Genomic DNA, 14,428 nt, shown 5'->3' with positions numbered 1-14,428 from the left:
CATCATTGGATCCTTAATTCCAGATTTTTATTGAATTCCAATTCCACCATCTGCCATGGCAGGATTCAAAACCAGGTCCTCAGAACGTTATCTGGGTCTCTGAATTAACAGTCCAGCGATAGTACCACTCGGCCATCAACTCCCCACAATTTCTGATCTTGTTTCCTTCCCATTTCCAGCATCCATAATTTTTTGGTTTATTCCTCTTCAAAGCTGGCAGTAAAGGTTAGCTTGTAAGCTTTAAAAGGGGTGGTGCATTGTAGTTTGAGCACATATTGGAAAGGATTGCAGAAGACAATGTAAGCAATTTACAGCACAACATAGATCATAGAATCATAGAATCTCTACACTGCAGAAGAGGCCATTCAGCCCATCAAGTCTGCACCAACACTCCAAAGATCATCCCAGCCAGTCCCACCTCCCTATTCTATCCCTAAGACACTGCATTTACCATGGCTATTCCACTTAACATGCACATCCCTGGAAACCACAGGGCAATTTAGCATGGCCAATCCACCTGACCCAGGCTGTGAGAGGAAACCCCAAAGCACGCTATGGAAACTCATGCAGACATGGGGAGAAATATGCAAACTCTACACAGACAGACAGTCACCCAAGGCGAAATCAAACCTGAGCCCTCGACACTTTGAGGCAGCAGTGCTAACTACTGTGCCACCATGCTGCCATAGTAGTGGTTATGATTCATGGTCTTTAAGGATGTGGAAAAAGCCTTGAGGGTGGTGAACAGGAGAGAAAAGGTATTCCAGACAAATTGTGCAAAGTCAATGATAGTGACTGCGCTTGATATCACATTAGACAGTATGGTATCAAGAAGCTCTAGCAAGACCGAAGTTAATAAGAAGCCAGGGAAAATTCTCAATTGGAAGGAGTCATACGTTGCACAAAGGAAGAGAGTTGTGGCTGTTTGAGGTCTTTCATCATAATTCCAGAATGTCTCCGTAGCAGTTCCTCAGCTTCAACTGCTCATCAATGATGCTCCCTCTATATCCCCAGGTTAGAACTGGGGATATTCACTAATGACTGGACAATGTTTTACACCATTTGTGACCCCCTTAGAAGCTGAAACAATTCATGTCTAAATGCAGCAAGACCTGGACAATATCCAGGCTTGGAGTGACAAGTGGCAAGTTACAATTGCAGCATGCAAATGCTAGGTAATGACCATTGCCAATAAAATAGTATCTAACTATTGTCTCTTGACATTCAGTGGTGTTACCATCACTGAATCCCCTACTATTGACACCCTGGGGGTTAGCCTTGATCAGAAACAGAAGTGGACTAGCTACGTACAAACTGTGGCCATAAGAGGCTGGGGCTCCTGCAGCAATTAACTCATTTCCTGACTCCCGAAAGCCTGTCCACCATCTCCAAGATGCAAGTCAGGAGAATGATGGAATACTCTCCACTTATTTAGATGAATCCAGCTCCAACAACATTCAAGAACTAGGCACACTCCAGGACAAAGAGCCCGCTTGAGTTGCGCCACATCAGAAATATTCAATCCGTCTCTTACAAATGATCAAGAGTAGCAATCTGCACAATTTATGAGATGCATAGCAGAAATGCAATAAGGCCCCTTAGACAGCACATTCTAAAGCCATGACCACTCCCATCTGGAAGGTCAAAGGGCAGATATATTGGAACACCACCAATTTTCTCTCCAAGCCACACACCATCCTGACTTGGAATAACATCGCTATTCCTTTACGATCATTGGGTTAAAATCCTGGAGCTCCACAATAGTATTGTGAATGTACCTACATCAAATAGGCTGCACAGACTCAAGAAGGCAGCTCACCACCAATTTCTCAAGGGTAATTAGGAATAAGCAATAAATGTTGTCTCAGCCCTCAAAGCCCACATCCCCTGAATGTATAAAAACCTTCTTTCCAGGGTCTCCTCACCCAAATATATCCTGTCTTTGTCACCTTTCTTGTCTCTTCCAGGAAGGGAAGATACCTCCATTAGGCCCTGCATTGACATAAAAGTGGCTAAGTATTTTGCAGGAGTGCAATAACATATTAATTCTTACAATGAAAATAATTTGTCTCTAATGCAATCAAGTCTTCTCCAGCATTCACAATATCGTGGCAATCCTTGTGCAAAAACAGTAACCTGACTACATTGAAAATTGTCATTCCAAGTTCATATATTGGCTTTTAGTATCAAACAATTTGTTCAACTTGGGAAGAAGGAAGTGCCTAATAAAACATGGTTGACATTTTCATCAATGGGTCAACATAGAAAATTGGAGTTGGGCTACAAGATTAGCTACTGATCTTTATGGATACAAAAATCACACCAAAGCCCATAAGTGGGATGTGATAAGACACACTGATCATCTGCTGCTATTGTGCTGTGATGCTTACATTAGTTTGCATAACATAAGGATGAGATGTGGATCACACAGTGCTGAAGGATGCAATGAATTCAAGGGTAAGATTGCTGGGAACATAAAAGTCTTTGTAAGTATATGAAGAGAAAACAATTGGTGAAGACAAAGGTGTTAGAAACAGCGGAATTTATAATGGGGAACAAAGGAATAGCTGACCAACTAAATAAATACTCTGGTTCTGTGTTCACAAAGAAAATACACAAATATGATAGCAGAAATGTTGAGGAATTAGGGTTTAGTGAAAACGATGTACTGAAGGAAATCAGTATTAGTAAGGAAATGGTGTTGGGAATTTGTGGGATTGAAGGTCATTAAATCCCCAGAGCCTGATAATCTACATCCCAGTGTACTTAAGCAAGTAGCCCTAGAAACAGCAGATACTTTGGTGGACATCTTCCAAGATGCCAAAGACACTGGAACAGTTTCTACAGATTAGAGGGCAGCAATTGTAACCCCTCTATTTAAGAAGGGAAGCCAAGAGAAAATTCAGACCTGTCAGCCTGATGTCAATACTGGGGATGCTGATAGAGTCCATTATAAAAGAATTAATAGCTGAGCTGCTGAACATTTCAAAAATAGAGGCAGCATTGGTCAAAGTCAACTTGGGAAGTCATGCTTGATAAATCTACTGGAATTCTTTGAGGATGTAACTCATAGAATTGACGAGGGGGAGTCAGTGGATGTCGCTTACTCAGACTTGCAGAAGGCTTTTCACAAAAGTTCCTCACAAGAGATTAGCATGAAATTAAAATGTATGGGAGTCACAGTAGTGTATTGAGGAGGACAGACAGGTATACAGAGTCGGAATAAACAGTTCTTTTTCCAAATGGCAGTCAGTAGTTAATAGATACTGCAGAAATCAGTGCTAAGACCCCAGCTATTCACACTCTATATGCATTATTTGGATCAGGGAACCAAATATAATCTCCTGGAATTTGCCAAAGCTGGGTGGGAGGGTGAGCACGGATGCTTCAGTGTGATTTGGACATACTGAGTGAATCTGCAAAAGCATGGAAGATGCAGTATAATGTGAACAAATGTGAGGTTATCCGCTTTGGTAGCGACAACAGGCAGGCTAGATTATTGTCTAAACGGGGTTAGATTAGTAAAGGGGAAGTGCAAAGAGTCTCCTTGTACCCCAGTCACTGGGGACAAGCATGCAGATGCAGCAGTCATTAAAGAAGGTAAGTGGTATACAACATAGGACAGTATGTTGGCCTTAATAGCAAAGATGGACATTAATGTTGGCCTTCATAGATGCCTTGCTACAAATATACAGGGCCTTGGTGAAACCATACTGTGTGCAGTTTTGGTCTCCTTATCCAAAAAGGAAGGATAGTCTTGCTATAGAGGGAATGCAATGAAGGTTTACCAGACTGATTGCTGAGATGGTAGCACTGATGTATGAGGAGAGGTTGATTCAGTTCTGAAAATATTCTGATTATATTCACTGGCATTCAGAAGAATGATGGGGGATCCCATAGAAACCTATAAAATCTAACAGGACTAGGCAGGGCATTTGCAGGAAGGATGTACTTGATGATAAGGGAGTGCAGAGTTGGGAGTCACAGACTAAGAATTCGGGGTACATCATCTAGATCGGAGATGAAGAGAAATGTCATCACCAGGAAGTGGCGAGTCTGTGAGATTTGCGACCATGGAAAGCAATCAAGGCCAAAGCATTATATTATTTCAAGAAGGAGTTGGATAAATCACTTGGGGCTAAAGAGGTCAAAGGATATGACGGAAAAGCAGGAACAGGCTGAGAGTTAGATGATCATAATGAATGTCTGAGCAGGAATGAGGGGCCAAATGGCCTACTCCACTTCTATTTTCTATGTTTCTGTACTGTAGATATAATCTGGTGTTAATCAGCAATAATGTCGACGTAAGTGATCACTCATGACAACCATGACAAGTGCATGACTTTGTGTCTGCACTAAAAGGCAAGGAAAGACAGAAGGACTGTGAGCATTTAAAGGAGATAGCAAAGTGCAAAAAGGTAAGGTAAGGCAGAGATGTGAACATCCAAGTAGGTGCAAAGTGAGTATAGACAACAAGGAAAATGAGGAACCCTGAAGTGCACATTGGACCATGCATGAGATGGGTGCCTGTCTCTGTTCACAATATCTTCTCAATAGCAGGTATTGGTGTCTTTATGTTTGGCATTGAAATAGTGAACTGCATTCAAAGTGAGTCATACATCTGCAATGATGGTATGGTGAAACTGATGAATGCTCAATGCCAACATTTGTGGACTGGGGCACAGGATATGAGATGGCTGAGAGGTTAAGGCAATGGGTTGCTAATGTGTTGGGGCAGCACAGTGGCTCAGTGGTTGGCACTGCTGAGACACAGCTCCAAGATCCCAGGTTCAATTCCAGCCTTGGGCAACTGCCTGTGCGGAGTTTGCACGTTCTCCCGCATCTACATGGGTTTCCTCTGGATTACTCCCACAGTCAAATGATGTGCAGGTTAAGTGGACTGGCCACACTAAATTGCCCATAGTGTCAAGGGAGGTGCAGGCTGGATGCATTAGCCATGGAAAATGCAGGATTATAGGGATATGGTATGGGTTTGGTTGCAATGCTCTTCAGAGATGGGTGTGGCCCCGAGGGGCTGAATGGGATTCTATGAAGTCTGTGAAGGAGGTCACTGCCCATAGAGTGTAGCCTAGTTTGTTGGGAACTGCTGGCCGAGATGGATGCCCGGAGGAGCAAGCAGCAACCGGGATCCACCAGGCACCTGCTCTAACGTCCTAAATAATGGTCACCATCTAGTTTCTGTCTGGCCCTTGGGAGAATCAGAAACTGGATATCATGAGGGGATATTAGGTACTAATGAAATGTAAACAGATACAAGTCAGCCTCTCACTGCACGCTAGTTAGATTCTTGTCTCACCATTCAAAACTTGGTTGCAGAATTGGACTTGTTTTCCAAAGTCAAGAATCTAATTTTTCTAAACGCTCTGTGTTTTTTCAACTGCCTCACCAATGCTTACATTGTTCAGTGGCTGGGAAAATTCAGCCCCCGAGTTTCTATTGGATTCAGCAGCATTACAAAAATACATACAATCTCTGATTGCCGGATCTAGGCATATCTGAGATCAAAGAATATTGTTGCAGTCTCAGAACAGGCATCGTTAAGCATGGCTCTACATTAGAGGATGATAATGCACTGCGCGCATGCCATTGTCATACTCCTGTCACTATATATAGTGGATTTCTGATCTATCTGAGCAATGCCGGTGGGAATCAAATTGTCATTACGGGTTTTATAATTAACACAGATTGTACAAACAGTAAGTTTTTAATGCATACAGAGTGCACATTCAATTCCTGGAGCAAACTGTTTGATAAAAGCTTAACTTCAATGTTGACCATAAATCTGTGCAACAGAAAAGCTGCAGTTGTGCATTGCCCACATCTGGATTTCAGTTTTTCACAAGCAAATACAGAAATAGTAACAGGAGATACAACTGGTACAGACAACATTCTCTAAAGAGAAAAAGAGTATTGCAAATTCTTTTATTCAAAAAAAGTAATGTTTTTCTTTTTCCTCAAGAGTGCTTTGAACTCTTTTAATAAGAAAATTATATTTGGCATTTGCCTCAGCATTTTAAAAAGAATAATACATCACTGTGAGCTTTCACATATATGTTATCTGGGAGAGAAACCATAATGTGTTGAGGGATAGAAAGCTGCAGGGTATCTCAACCGAACTGCTTTGCATGTCTCTCTAACATCCAAAATAGAATGACAGCACAGGAATGCCATGGCCCCATGGGAGCAGGTCACTTACCTTGCATTTTGGCTGAGTGATCAGAGGAGCAGAGTATGCGTAGGAATTATATTGCACCACACTATCCACATAAAATATAAAGAATAAAATAAAATAAAATGATAAATGCAACAATCAGTGCAACCAAACGTAAAATAGAAGCTGCATATTACTGCTAATATAAATATAATTTGGTAAGAATCTATATTGCCAGACATACATTATCCTATATTTCTGTCTTTAATTCAAATAACTCGTGTCATCATGGTGTCGCACTTAATGAATTTCTGAAACTAAAAATATCACTGCAGTGTTGAACTTTGGTAGTCAATATATTAGCCGATTATTTTAAAAAGAAAGTGTAGCATTTATATCATAGACATACGTTAGCATTTTAATCAGAGAAGTTAATATGTGGTGGAATTATGAAAAGTAAATTAATATAATCAAGCTTTAAAACATTTGGCTCATCAAATCTGAGAAAAATTACTGATGTTATATATGTGTGATCTATCAGTAATTAAAGTCCAATTAAAGCGTTGGCATGAGGTTGTGCAATCTGTCAGTGTTAGAAATGCACATCTCTTTAAGAGTCAACCAGAACAGCTCCAGAGGTTATTGAAAGCTGATGCTGCTCACTGAGCTTTGTACAAGTTGCACCTGCTCCAGAGATGAATCATAACATTCATGAACAGGTTGGTTAAAACTGGCTTTTGAGAGCTTTTGTGGTAGTACCCCTACCTCTGAGACAGGAGGCCTTCATTCAAGTGTCATCTGCTCCAGAATAGTTATTTTTAAAAATGCATTCTTCTCCAGTGAGTGCTGGCAAATAAAGTTCGATCCAGGTCAGTGCGAGGTGCTGCACTTACGCAGGACAAACAAGGTAAGGGATTACATCATGAACAGGAGGACCTCAGGAAGGGCCAAGAATCAGAGGGAACTTCTTGTGCATTTCCAGCAGTCCTTAAGGTAGTGAGGCAGGTAAATAACATGGTTAACAAGGCATATCGGATACTTGCTTTTACTAACAAAAGCAGAGTTTAGGAACAGGGAGGTTACACTGGAACGGTATAAAAAGTTGCTAAGGCCACAGCTGGAGTACTTTGTGTTGTTCCGGAATCCATATCTTGGGAATGTTGTGACTGCATTGGAGAGGATACACGGGAGATTTACCAGGATGTTGCCTGGGCTGGAGAGTTCCAGTTATCAAGAGATTGGATAAATTGGGGTTTCTTTCCTTGGAGCAGAGGATACTGAGCGTGACATGATTGAGAAGCATAAAATGATGAGGGGCATAGACAGGGTAGACAGAAATGAACTTTCCCCTCAGTAGAAGGATTAATTTAAGGGACAGGGGGTTTAGAGAGAATAGGAGGAAACGGTTTTTCATCCAGAGGGTGATGGGGAATCTGAAACTCACTGCCCCATAATATTTGAGTATTTAGGTGTGCACTTGTATTTCCAAGAGAATGGGCCAAGTGCTGGAAAATGGGATTAGAATAATTAAGTGCTTATTTTTGTCTGACGCAGACTCGATGGGTCAGAGGGACTTTTTTCTGTGCTGTTACACCTCCATGACTCGAAGGAAAATGGAACTACTAACTTCTAAAAGTTAGTGTTCTGAATGGTAGTTTAAAAAGGGGATAAACAAAGGACCAAACAAGCCTGATAAGTATGGAGAATTTTGCTTTAAAGTCTAATACTGGCAGGTCAAATGCAACAAACATTGAAAAACAATGATGCTTTGTGTACCCGAATGAAGACATCAAAGAAAACACAAGCTCATTATGAAAACTGCAGATATAGAGGCGACCTGTCTAAAAGCAGATCGCTGGACCTAACAAGGAAGCTTTCTGAAGCAAGGACAAACCTGCTTCTGATAACATCTCTGGTTTAAAGGTCAAATGACTGCCAGTCTGGAAATTGGACAACATTATCTATGCATTGCTGAGCATCATCATTTATACATAAATGATTTGGAGGGTGCAGGTTGCCTTATTAGTAAGTTTGCAGGTGACACTAAGATTGGTGGAGTAGCAGATGATGAAGGGGACTGTCAGAGAATACTGCAGAATATAGATAGTTTGGAGAGTTGGGCAGAAAAATGGCAAATGGAGATCAATCCAGACAAACAGGAGATTATGTATTTTGGAAGATGCAATTCCAGAGCGAACTATACAGTAAATGGAATAGTCCTGGGGAAAATTGATGGACAGAGAGAGCTGGGTGTTCAGGTCCATTGTTCTCTGAAGGTGGCAACGCAGGTCAGTAGAGTCATCAAGAAGGCATATGGTATGCTTTCCTTCATTGGATGGGATATTGAGTACAAGAGTTGGCATGTTATGTTACAATTGTATAAGACTTTGGTTCGGCCACATTTGGAATACTGCACACGGTTCTGGTTGCCAAATTACAAAAAGGATGTGGATACTTTGGAGAGGGAGCAAAGGAGCTTCACCAGGATGTTGCTGGATATGGAGGATGCCAGCTATGCAGAGAGTTTGAGTAGACAGGATTAGTTGCATTGGAAAGAAGTAGGTTGAAGGGGGGCCTGACTGAGTCCTACAAAATCATAGACAGGGTGGATTGCAAGAAACTTTTTCCCAGCATGGATGACTCAATTACTAGGGGTCACAAGTTCAAAGTGAGAGGGGAAAGGTTGAGGGGAGATATACATGGCAAGTTCTTCATGCAGAGAGTGGTGGGTGCCTGGAATGCTTTGCCAGTGGAGGTGGTAGGGGCGGGGACGATAGCATCATTTAAGATGTATCTGGACAGATACATGAATGGACAGGGAGCAAAGGGACACAGATCCTTAGAAAATAGGCAGCAGGTTTAGATAGAGGATCTGGATCGGTGCAGGCTTGGAGGGCCAAAGGGCCTGTTCCTGTGTGCTGTAATGTTCTTTGTTCTTAAAATTAAGAACTGTTACCTGGAACGTACATTATATTAGTAACATATTAAGATCTGATTTGATTTGATTTATTACTGTCACATGTATCAGGGTACAGAGAAACGTGTTGGCTTACATGCTTTACAGACAGCTCGTACTATATAAGTGCATCAGGGTAACAGAACAGTGTTACAGTTGCCGAGAAGGTGCAGAGAGAAATCAACATTAACATGGAAGAGGTCTGTTGAAATGGGAAGTGCAGAATTCTCAAAGTATTTCATCTTGCACTCTTTCAGAAAGATGTAAGAATATCAAATTTCAAAGGAAATAACAATTTATACTACAGCAGAAAAAAAGATGTTGTTTAACGGATAAGTAAATTGGTGTTGAGGTGCAGCCCCCAAACATTTGCTCAAATTCAAATAATGCATGTTCCTGATTAGTTAAGGTGTATGCACTAGGGAATGGTTGTCCTTCAAGCTTCTGTTTTTATTGAAAAAGGCATAAAGCAGAGAACATTGCTCTCCATATGAATAGATGCAGCACCCAGCAGAAACAAGTCACAATGCCATTCTGACTGATAAACTTAAATTGGTTGTTAGTGTAACTGTTAGGATGCACAGTAGCACTTAGTAAGTGTTGTCCAATTTTCAAATCGTATCGAATACTAGACAATATATTTGGAGTTTCACAATCCAGACTGATTGAGTATGGTCAGTAATCTTGTGTGCATGTTGTGAACAGGCGAAGGAACACACTAGTTGATATCAGTTTTGTGGGCAATGTTCCATTAATGGAGAGGAACCTGCCTGTTGCTGTGAAACAGTATAAACATAGAATTATTAGCTTCATCTCTTGGTCACTTCTTCTGGTTAATTGCAAATGCAATAGAACATGTGTACTTTAGACTGATTTCTGAAGTAGTTATGTCTTTCACACTTGGGAAAAAGTACTGTTTATTTCAGATGGTGAGTACAATTTCATTTTCATAGAAAGTGTAGTTTAAGGGATGGTATTCTAATGCATACTCTGCACTAATGCAGAGTGTCGAGATTGTTTCTGGATTCATAATCCTTTGCATCACTGAACATTCCAACCTCGCGGTCGTGTGCCAGAAAAGGAAAAAGTTGGCACAAAAATCAATACTTTTCATATACTTTCCAGGAGACAGTACACACTTGCATTAATTAGGGTTGAAATCCATCAGTCATCACAGTTGCATTCGTTATATGACATACGGTTTGAAATAACTGAAAATCTTCAATAAGAAAATGTTTGCACTAACTTAAACTTTTTTATTCATTTAGGAAACACTGGCATTATGAACGAGCATTTATAGTCTAATTGCCTTTGAGAAGGTGGTGGTGAACTGTCTCCTTGTACCAATGCAGCAGTTAGGGTATAGGTACATCCATAATGCTGTTATGGAGGGAGTTCCAGGATTTTAATCTGGTTAACAGTGAAAGAATGGTGATAGAGGTCCAAGTTAGAATGGTATGTGGCCTGGAGGAAGATCTTGTGTAAGATGGTGGCAGAGTAGGACCCTTCAGCTGGATCTTGTCCGCTCTGCCTGCTCTTCTTCCTCTTTTCTTCTGTCTCTTCTCTTTTTCTCCCTCCCAGTGCATTTTTTCTTCTTCTCCTCCTTTTTATCCTGGCCTCCAACGACGACTTCTGGCCTCTGACGAGCGATGGTTCCCAGCCTCTGGCAAGCGACGATTTCCGGCCTCCCGTGACAGCACTCAGTGGCACAGCAGCTTCCCAGTGTGGTGTGACAACCTTCCAGACTCCCGGCATTGGTTTGGCAACCTCCCAGTATGGCTGGCAGCCTCCTCTTATAGGGGCCTCCAGATGGGGCACAGCAACCTCCCAGCCTCACTCAGCAGTCTCCCATCATTGGCATAGTGACCTCCTGGTGTGGCATGGTAACCTTTAGGCCTTGTGCTGCATCCTCCCGTAGTATCCTCCCAGCCTGGTGTGGTGACCTTCTAGCCTCCTGCATCAGCCTCTTGTCATTGTGTGCTGCCAGTGCGTTGTGGAGCCAAGGTCCAATTTGAACTGGAAGCTGAGTGCCATACTGAACGCTTTTCTGTAATGCTGAACATTTTATTCCCCTATTGTCTAACATCTTATAACGGAAGCAGCTGTGCCTAGGTACAACTGTAATTGGCGATATATAAACTTTTCACTATTGAGAAGATGTGACAATAAACGCTAGGTTACTCTATGCCTACGCATCTGCTGCACTTGTCCTTCTAGTTGGTAAAGATTGCAACTTTAGAACCAGCAGTCAAAGGAGCTTTAGTGAGCTGCAGCAGTCCCTCTTGAACACAATACCACTGTTGTCGCACTCGTGTAAGGGAATTAATGTTGATGACTGTAAACAGGACGCCAAACAAGCAGGCTGCCTTGTCCAGCATTATTGCCCATCCCTAATCCCCATGAACCTTTGATTGATGTCAAAGTATTAGAATTAAAATGCCATCTTGAAAGATAGTAACATAAAATTTACGATAAATGCTGACTTACACACTTCTAGGCTTAAAGTGCTTGATCACATGATTTTGTGCAAATTTAAAAATAGACTTTCTAGGACGTTTGGAACTGACAGACTAGATTAATAATAAATTGGAAAACTATGCTTTTAAATTTCAACTATCTGGCTCGTGTCAGATAAAACTGGCACCTAATGGACAACTACCCAGTTCTGTAGGCTGAATTTGATACTCAGCTATTTTGCCAAGTGAAAAACTGCAGCCCTAATCCACACAGAGTTCAAAATTTGATGAGATTTAAAGTGGGCAGCCCCAACAAATTCAGCATTTATGCCTGTTCCTAACTGCCCTTGAGCAAGCATTACTGACCTGCTTTCTTGAATGCAACTGAATGGCCATTTCAGAGGGTAGTTAAGATATGATTATTTAGTTGTGGGTCTAGAATTGCATATAGATGCAGCGCAGCTAAGGACAACTGGGATTTTACAGCAACGTTCCAGGTCACACATCTATTCTAGATTTATTTTAGCAGATTTAATTATCTACTTAGAGTTGGTAACAAATTTTCAAAGAAAACTGGAAATTATGAAAAAAATCTTTTTATTATTGCTGTTATTGATTGAATAGACAAAGGGAGCAAGAATGTGTATTTAGTGAAAGTTACTTGAACAACAGAGTTAATGCAGCAATAATTAAAATGCTGACAGTAGAACCTTAATAACACGATTCTGTTGTCTCCTAAAATTTGATATTTGTTCAAGCATCAAAGGAAATAGGACAGTCCTAACTTACTCCACGTTCTCCATTAAATCCATTAATTGGATTCTTTTGAACAAGATAGAGCGCTAAGTGTAAACCTGTCTGTTCAGTAATAGTATAAGTCCATTGCAATAACCCAATCCCAGAATTTGCAGATTGGACACTCAATAATAAAAATATTAAAAAATGAATTGACACAAAATTGAGTTTATACACTTGTTGTGTAATTTCAGCATCAGCAAATAATAAATTGTCCTGTTTAATTAATCAGTTTTTTTTACATTAAGCAAGATCAAACAGGGAGTATGCCAAAATAATTATTATCTAGAGCTTTTCAGGGCATAATTCCTAATCATACGGGATTTTTAAATAAATAAAGATGGTTCAGAATTTAGGTTAAACTGTAATACAGCAACATAATAGGCATCTGTTGTAACGTGTTTAAAAATTATAACATTCAATTAAGATGAATTAAAATGATCATGGAAGACTGATTTCTCACATTTACTGAGCAGCTATCACTTCAAAAATTCTAAATGATTTTAGAGAATCAGGGAAACAGGCCCTTCGGCCTATCTTGTCTATGCTGACCAACAAACACCAAATGACATTAATCCAATTTACCTGGACTTGGTCCATAGGCATTGTAAGTACTTATTCAGATGCTCCTTAAATGTTGTTAGAGTACTTGCTTCCATCACTCTCTCAGGCAGCATGTTCCACACATCTACGACCCTCTGGGTGAAAAACAAAATCTCTCAGATCTCCTCTAAATCACTTGCTCCTCATATTAAACCCCTGCTTTCTGATCTTAGACAGTCTCCATGGGGGGGATTTTCACCATCTACCCTGTCTATACCTTTCATAATTTGGTATACCTCAATCAGATCACCCCTCAGCCTCCTCTATTCCAAGGAAAACAAACCTATCCAGTCTCTCCTCATAGCTGAGATTTTTCATCGTAGGCAACATACACTCCTCTGCACCATCTTCAGGGCAATCAGGTCTTTACAATAGTGTCACAACCCGAACTGCACACAATATTCCACCTCTGGCCTAATCAATATTTTACAAAATTATTACAAGACTTCTTTACTCCTATAGTCTATGCCCTGGCTAATGAAGGCAAGCATCCCACATAGCTTCTTCACCATCCCTGTTGACCTGTGTCGACACATTCATGGACATGTACACAAGGTCCCTTTGTTCCTCAGTAAAATGCATCAACTCATACTTATCAGAATTAAATTTCATATGCCATTGCTCTGCCCAATTTACTACCTGGTCAATCTCAGACTGTAGCCTGAGACCATCCTCCTCACAATCAATAAAACCACCAATTTTTATATCATCTGTAAACTTAATAATTATACCCTCTGCATTCACATCCAATGTACATAATGCTAATGTACATAATAAACTGCAAGGTTCCCAGCACCAATCCCAAGAGCACACCACTGGTCACAGATGTCCAAACACAACCCTCCATTATCACTCTTTCCATATTGTTTTATAAGTTAATTTTGGATCCGGTTTGCCAACTTGTCTTGAATCCTTTTTGGACCATTTTTGACCAGCCTTCCATGTGGGACCTTGTCAAAGGCCTTACTGAGGTCGACATAAACCGCATTAACTGCACTACCCTCGTCAATTTATTCTGTCATCTTTTCAAAAAAATCAAAATTAAATTAGTCAGATAGGATCTCCCTCCAACAAATACATGCTAACTACCTCTGATTTTTACACTCTCATGACCCTACTGCAGAAGTTGAACCTGTGTGATCATTCTATTTCATGTGAAGTTTGTTTTTCTCTTCTAGTCTCGATGGCTTAGGAGGGAAAGCTTGTACAAATGCTAATGACACCAGAAATATAAACATCCAATGGAGTAGTTGTGCTAAGACTGTGTGATAAACAGAGTGAAATATAAAGAAAAGCGAGCAAAATTCCTTTCAAACTAACACAAAGAACACAATTAAGAGGGGTACTGTTATTTGTATTGAAACAGAAATCTAGTTTAAATGCATTATCTTGTCAAGATTTTAATAAAGCTAGATCTATGATAATTTACATAAGGAACCTATAGTC

General features: G+C 40.6%; 1 protein-coding gene across 22 annotated transcripts in view; it reads right to left on the bottom strand.

The window, feature by feature from the left end:
* Positions 1-14,428, bottom strand: part of atp2b2 (ATPase plasma membrane Ca2+ transporting 2) — an 824,012-nt gene that overhangs the window by 655,192 nt on the left and 154,392 nt on the right. For 2 of the 22 annotated variants that reach the window (XM_072582139.1, XM_072582136.1), the window contains exon 3: positions 12,965-13,077. The exons of the other annotated variants lie outside the window; for them this stretch is intronic. The gene's annotated coding sequence lies outside the window, so the exon portion shown is untranslated. The remainder of the gene's footprint in view (positions 1-12,964; positions 13,078-14,428) is intronic. 22 annotated transcript variants of the gene reach the window in all.

The sequence above is a fragment of the Chiloscyllium punctatum genome, chromosome 12, assembly GCF_047496795.1.
Source record: "Chiloscyllium punctatum isolate Juve2018m chromosome 12, sChiPun1.3, whole genome shotgun sequence".
Lineage (NCBI taxonomy): Eukaryota > Metazoa > Chordata > Chondrichthyes > Orectolobiformes > Hemiscylliidae > Chiloscyllium > Chiloscyllium punctatum.
The sequence above is the reverse complement of the archived record's forward strand: the minus strand, read 5'-3'. Positions and strand labels throughout refer to the sequence as shown.